This window comes from Gavialis gangeticus, unplaced genomic scaffold (assembly GCF_001723915.1).
Source record: "Gavialis gangeticus isolate Ggan-Ray unplaced genomic scaffold, GavGan_comp1, whole genome shotgun sequence".
In the NCBI taxonomy this organism is placed as follows: domain Eukaryota; kingdom Metazoa; phylum Chordata; order Crocodylia; family Gavialidae; genus Gavialis; species Gavialis gangeticus.
Window position 1 is genome coordinate 198,820,723 of NW_017729032.1, and position 7,451 is coordinate 198,828,173.

Here is a 7,451-nt window from a genome sequence, read left to right on the forward strand (position 1 = left end):
CAGTCAGCAGCAGATCTTATCTGTTGCTCTCTGGTAGAAGCTACAGCCATCGAGGCACTGAATATCTGGACTTAGTTTGGCCTTTGGATTCTGTATCAATGGTCTCAAGGGGCATATGGTAGGTTTCACACAGCCTCCACTTCATACACTTGCCTATGCATGTGTGTTGAAGGTTTTGTTGTAATGGTCACAGCACTCTGTACAAGTGGATTCATACTTGTGGTATTTTATAGACCTCACACGTACACCATGATCCAGAGGATTGCCAATTGTTCCTAAGCAAAATGAAAATATTTCTAATATATTTAATAACCTATAGTATAACAAAAAGTCCAGTTACTTGCTCCATCATTGCTGTCATCCTAACTTTGCAAATGCATTTTTTTCAAAATAAAAAAAATACTGAAAAATGGTCCATTCTTGTTCCATTCCTTCCTAAAAATCTTAAGAATGATTGTACAGAAAAGCACATAAAAGCTGTCATCACTGTAGTTTGGATACTTTATGGACTTAAACATTGTTTTAGACATTGTTTAATTTATTCAACCTCTTCCTTTCTCTCCCTTTCAACAATATGAAAGCAGCCTAAAAACAAAAAATCTTTTTGGAAGTTCTCTTCTGAGGTTCAAAAGCGCTTTCCCTCTCCTATACTTATACTACAGTTTCATAGCTTTTTAGCCCATAGAGTTCAAAATCCTGGTTTCAGTGAGGCATGTGCTACAATTTGCCTAAACTTGTCTGTAGTAGAGATGAACCAAGAATTTTTCCATTCTTTAAAACATTTTTAGATTAAAAAAAAAATTGCTACTCTACATTGGGATGAAGCAAAGACTTGTAGAAGTTTGTTTCCCCCTGCCCCAATAATGACAAAAGAAATCCATTCCAAAATAGCCAACAGCCTGCTGCTTGGAGCCATCCTCTGGCTAAAACTCAGTACGAACAGTAAGGCATGTAGGTTGGGAGAAGACAGCAGAGACGATACCCACATAGGCTGCATCCACACAACCGTGGACGTTTGGTTCCCAGGGGACAACTAGCAGAGGTGCACTTTGTGAGTTCCAGCCTGCAAGGGGCTGCTTGCCCCCACCCCATATACCCTCCCCCTTGCCCCACACACCAATCCCCTGCCCCACACACTGGGGAGCTGGGGCCTGGGGGCAAGGGGTCGGGAGTAAGGGGTTCGAACTGGGCATCAATGTTTACAGATGGATCCTGGTACAAAAAAGGTTGGTGAAATTGCTCAGAACTTTTCATCCCTATACATGAAAGCCTGCTGGTTGCCGATGTCATGAATTCCTCTGATTGAGGAAGGGCATGTGCCATTGGTGTTCAGAGTGATGATTCTAGACCACAACTACTTTTGTATTATCACAGCACTAGGCCATTCAGCTTCTGACTTTTGACAGATTGCCCAGAGATTGCAGTCTCTCCTTTAGACATGGATCTTGCCATTGTTATCTCAGTCTGTGTCCCCTCCAAATTAGACTGCTGCAGCGTGCTGTTTCTGGGGCTGCAATCTAAAGTCGTTCAGAGAGCGCAGCTACTGCAGAATACAGTGGCTTGCTTTCTGCACTGGGTATATCATCCAGAGCAATTAATTCTAGTGCTCTAAGATCTGTTAATAGCTGCTTATTGGTCTCCATGTAGAGTTTAGTTATGACCAATAAAATACGAAATGGCTTGAGACCGGCTTATCTGAAGGGTTCACTCCCAACCCCTGGCATAGTGCTACTGCAACAGTTGTGGTGCTTGAACTAGACTTTTCCTTGCAATAAAAGGGAAGGAGCGGCAAGTCATTATCTGTCTGTGAGGGAATTTGCTCTTCCTTTCAGTCCCCAAATGTCTTTGATTTTCCAACCAAGGCATGCTGCAGAAGCAGCTGCTTTGACAGGACTCTGAGGAAAGGATGAGGATATGTTCCTGGGTATGATTTGAGAGTGATTAGTTCTTTTGGAACGATGCTTTTTTTTTCACATTTGTTGCCTGGGGTAAATTGTTACTTCCATTCAATTACTTAAGGCTGCTGGCAATGGAATTAATTTATTTTAATACGATACTGCTAGGTATGTGTTGTAAGTCATGTTAGAAGGATGCTCAGGAGCTTTTGTGTAGGTATTCATTTTAAATATTAAATCTAAAGAAAAAATACTATTTAATAATGTCTTTTGCTGACAAAGAGGCTCTGGCGACTTGGAAGTTAGAGGGGTTGTTGTTATGGGGCTCCTGGCAGCCAGCAGCCCTCAAAATTCTTTAGTTTTGGGGAGTTTCAATTCGTGTTCGTGCTGGGATCATTGATGCTATGACTCCGATGGCAATGATCCTCTGAAAATTATTTGTATAGGTAATTCTTTGTGCCATGAAATCTGGCACTCAGGCCAGTGAAACTGTACCTTACAGTCAGTTTTCCTGGAAATATAGAGATAGTACACTTCAGGGATACTCCAGAGGCAGTCTGGGCCTTGCTTTGGGGACACTTTCTGGAGTGACAGAAAACATCGCAGAACAGAGCCACAAACCACATCTGTAGAAAGCTGTAATAAGCCATTTACCTCAATGCTGTGATCAGTTATTGATAGAAATCTCCTGCATATAATAAAACATTATCTTCACATCACTTGGCTTGACAACATCATACATGCAGGAGATGTGTGGTACAACTGAACTGGTTGCTATCCTAATGGTTATATCTAAATAGAGAACATAATTAACTTGGTTTTTAATTTGTTTTTCTTTTTAAGTATGCACTCTCTGAATATAAATCATATATCATTATTACTTTTAAAATATGTTCTTTCAATTGCTTTTTTGATTTTTTGATAGTGTAGGTAAGGGCCTTTTTAAGAAGGGAGAGTATGAGAGGGGAAATAGTGGACGTGAGTATATACCAGGTATAGCTGCATGCACTCATATGTAGGTACTGTCAAATGTAGAATAAACCAACTGGAAAATATAGGAAATGTTTTATGCTAGCTTTCCAGTTTAATAACCTTAGTTGTTTGTTGCTATAGTAACTGAAAGTTTTCAGACAAATATGATTTTTCAAGTTGATTTATGTTTAAATTAGTTAATACTTATGCTATGGTTCATTCATTTCAGTATTATGCATGATCACAGTGCACAATTTCTTAAACAAAAACTAAGGGATTTCCAATATTCTGTGCAGAGGAAGACAGCTACTGCTACTCTTATCTCTCCCATCACTTCCATTTCAAAGGCTGGTTGTAACATTGAAAGATGTTGGCCTAATTTATTACATGCTTTCAACCTATGAAATTAAATGAGAGATTGCATGTATGTTTCTATATACGTTTAAATGTGTAAATATCAACTCTGATCAGTACACACTGAAAATGCTTTTGAGAAGTGAATTCTTCCTTTGGTACCTGCCTTTGGCCCCGGGTGATTAAATGTGTTGAACTCTGACTTCTGCTCTGATTGTAAAGCCTTGGCATTTCAATGGGTAGAATGCTGATAAAGGACAGTCCCAAATCTATTCAGTCTTTTATTTTAGATGTTTTTCTTTTGGTACAATTCATACTTCTTGAACTAAATGATCTTGAGAGAAATCTGTTCACAGAAATCCCCTTTTTTTCATTCCAGCTTCTTTTGAGGTAAATTTAGAATTAGAGTTCTCTTTTACTTGTTCATAATCTTAAAAAATATCCTTTCAGATGACAGTTGGGTAATCTCACAAAGAAAAGAGCTGAATGATTTTATCCAAGCATATTAAAAGAGATATTTTGTGTGTCTATTAAGAAATATAGTGAAATATTCAAAACATGATAATTACATGTAATAAATTCATTTTCAGTGTGCATTCATTTTGGTACACAGTTATTTGATTTCTCCTACATATTTTCCATCAGGGCATTTAGTGCGTTGATTGAAATATGTTACATTTCTGGAGAGCAGGTGTAGGATCCAGGAATGGTGATGGTTCTGTTGTGGGGTGTAGTAATTGTGGGGGTGGTGGAGATGTGTTGGCAGGTTTTACTTTTCTTGTCCTGGCATGGTCTGGATCCAGTCTGTGTGCTTTGGGCCATAAGAAGTTTGATTCTGGTGATGAGGTTGGTGAGGTCTGGTGCTTGTTTAAAGGCTAAGATGGGTGGTTCTGGGAAGATCTCTTAAGAATAGGATCTTTTTCTAGTATAAATTGCATTTGGTTGAGGATTTTCCATATAGGTTCCAGGGAGGGATGGTATTTCCTAACTAATGGTGTTTGATTCATGGGGATTTTCTGCATCAGTTCTTCATATGGTGTGTCTGGGTGGCTCTTTCAAAAGTGTGATCTATCTCTCTGGAGGAGTGTCCTTGTTGAGTGAAAGCCTTTTGTAGATTTGTGAGGTGATGATCGCAGGTGCAAATTCAGTGGTATTGGAGGGCTTGTCTGTATATTGCAGTTTGCTTTGTGTGTTTAGGGTGATTGCTGGTTCTGTGCAGATATGTATGTTGGTCTGTGGGTTTCTTGTATATGGTGGTTTGTACTTTACCATTCTGGATAGTGATCATAGTGTCGAAAAGGGAAATGTTGGTGCTGGAGTATTCAAGAGATAGTCTGATAGAGGGATGATGATTATTAAATTTCTGATGGAAATCAAACAGAGATTGCAGGTTTTCAGTCCAAATGATGAATATGTCATCTATATATCTAAAGTATAGCATGGGTTCGATGGTGCAGTTCTTGAGGAATTCTTCTTCTCGGTGTCCCATAGAAAGGTTGGCATATTGTGGGGTTATTTTGGTGCCCATAGCTGTGCCCATGGTCTTTAGGAAGTGTTGGTTATTCAAAGTGAAGTTGTAGGTGAGGATGAAGTGTATAAGTTCAGTAATTTATTTAGACCTGTACTGTGAATTGTAATCTTGCTTTTGTAAATACATGAGGCAGGCTTGGATGCCATCCTGGTGTGGGATGTTGGTATATAAGCTGGTAATGTCCATGGTGATCTATGTTTTTAAGTTTTTTGGGGAACATGGTCTATGTTTTTAAATTTTTGTAGAAAATCTGTTGTCCTTTTGGGTGACAAGAGTTTTTAGGATAAATTCGATGAAACTTGATAGTTCCTCGGTTAGGGTTCCATGGTTGGATATGATAGGTCTACCCATTCATGCCAATGAAGACTGAACATGGCTCACTCTAAACCCTATGGTGTTGATTCACTTTGAACCCTATGGTATTGATGAACCCTATGGTATTGGTGATAGATTGGATAGTCTAAGAAACTTCCTCACGGGAACTGTAGCCATGAAGTCAACAGGAGTTTTGCTATTACCTTCAATGGGACCAGGATTCCCACTTGGCTTGTGCTGCCTTTACAGCTCACCCAGCACCTGCCAAACTGGCAGCAATTGATGACAGTAGGATTTTAAAAGATAAGGACAGAAGAAATGTGTTCTCTTTCTCTTTGTGCTTAAGCCAAGGAACATATGCTTATTTTTTATACAATGCTTGTTAATTTTAAAGTCTGAAGAACAGAAAATAAATCAATTTACCAGTAATGTGTACTGCCAGGTTAGAACTTGGGATCAGAAATTCATGCTATCAAAATAAAGAATATTCAAAAGAAAATAAAGAAGCAATCTTCTTGTTAAGAGATTTGAATAAAAACACCTAATAATGATTGTAGTAGTTCAGATGCAAAAGCAGTCGGAAATCTGATGAAGAGTGACCCCATAGGAAGGTCAATTTGTCTGTTAATGCATAATTTTGTCATTCTTTCTGAAAAGAAATAAACCTCCATTGTCTAATCTATTACTTACGGGACCTGAGGTCAGGCTCCCATTGAGCTTAACTCTGCTGATCTGTTGTCTCAGCTTCTGTTCCTAGAAATTACTAAACTTTTCAGTGTAATAGATAAACGTACCAGACAAGAGGCAATGGCTCACAGAAACCATATTCAGCTAGCACCAGGGAGGGGGAAGGAATTAAGGAAATTACAGAGGTTTAAACCAATTTTATGCCATGATTAACAAATTCCAGTAATATTAAACTAATTAAATGATTCTAATGGGACCAACTGTAAAGAATGGAATTGCTTGCAATTAGTAGAGGCTAAGGACCCGATTCTGCAGTGAGCCATTTCAAAAGATCCATATGAAGTCTATCACAAATCTCATAGCAATGTTGAGTCCCGAAGACACAAATAACAAAATACATGTATTAGCACATATAATTGGTTATTAAGAATATCAGTCTATGCTTCTAGGTTATAGGACAGTGTGTGATTTTGAGAGAGACAACATCTTGAAATCTAGTCAGTTTATAAAAGAGAAAAATCAGTATCAGGTATTATCCTCATACTCTGTTCCTATTTTTTGTGGTACAACAAAACCTTATTAACAGGGAAAACTGGCTGCCCATATGTGCAGTGCTAGTCTCAGTTGTCAAAGTAAAGAAAGTATAAACATGGAAATTTATTCTCCAACCCTTCTGTTATAAGTAAAACTATAAATTTCTTGTAACAATAGGAGAAAAAATATAAAGAAATTGGAATTAAGATTTTAATTTCCTTTTAATACCATATTTACTCAAATGGAAGATGACCCTGAGTGTAAGACAACCACCATCTATTTAGATTTTATATATGGAAAAAATATAAATTTGTTATAATTTTCCAGGTATAGTATCTAATTATTGGATGTTTGCCTTGAATTTGTCCCCCTCCCACTACTACAGCAGAAAAAATAAATCTGATGGATCAAGTAGCCCCTTTGCTCTCTGCCTGCCCCCAACTTTTTCCCTGGCAATCTATTCCCCCTCTTCTAATTGCCTGACCCTGATCTCCCTGAGCATGTGTGAGAAGCAAATTTGAAAACAATGTCCTTGAAAACAATAAACATGGCTATAGCATTTTTCATATAGTAGCCATGCACTTAGCTCATCCATAATTAATGCATGTTACCTTTTTCTGAAACTGCTGCCAGCTTTAGCTCCATAACCACACTTCTGAACAGAGCTTTGGCACCTACTTATATATACACTAGTATATTGCCTGTAAAGAATGATTGGGGTGGGGGGCAGCCACCCACCATCCCACTCCACTGCCACCTCCCAGGAGCAGGGGAGAAAGCTAGCCCCGCCGTCCCCTCCATCCCCTCCGCCAGCACCCCACACCACTGCCCTAACCCTATACCCACACAGTTTCAAAAGTTTGATTTCAGAAAATGTACCTTTCACTGCAGGATAAAGACAGGATGGGGTATGGTTGTTTTTGATTTTCTATTTTTGAAGAAGGGTTTCTGTTTGGCAGGCTGTCTGGAGTCCGGAAATCTGTCTCAAACACCAAGATCTTCTCCATAGGGCTGCTAAGAGAGGTCTGAACAGTGTCTGAGGCTTCCAAAGCCTAAGAATGCATATTTGCTTCTGTCTGCATTGGCGTGGTCTCAGAAAACACACGAGTTGTATTGGAGGGTGTCACGGGATGGGTTCCCCAGGGATGGCCGCGATACCCCTG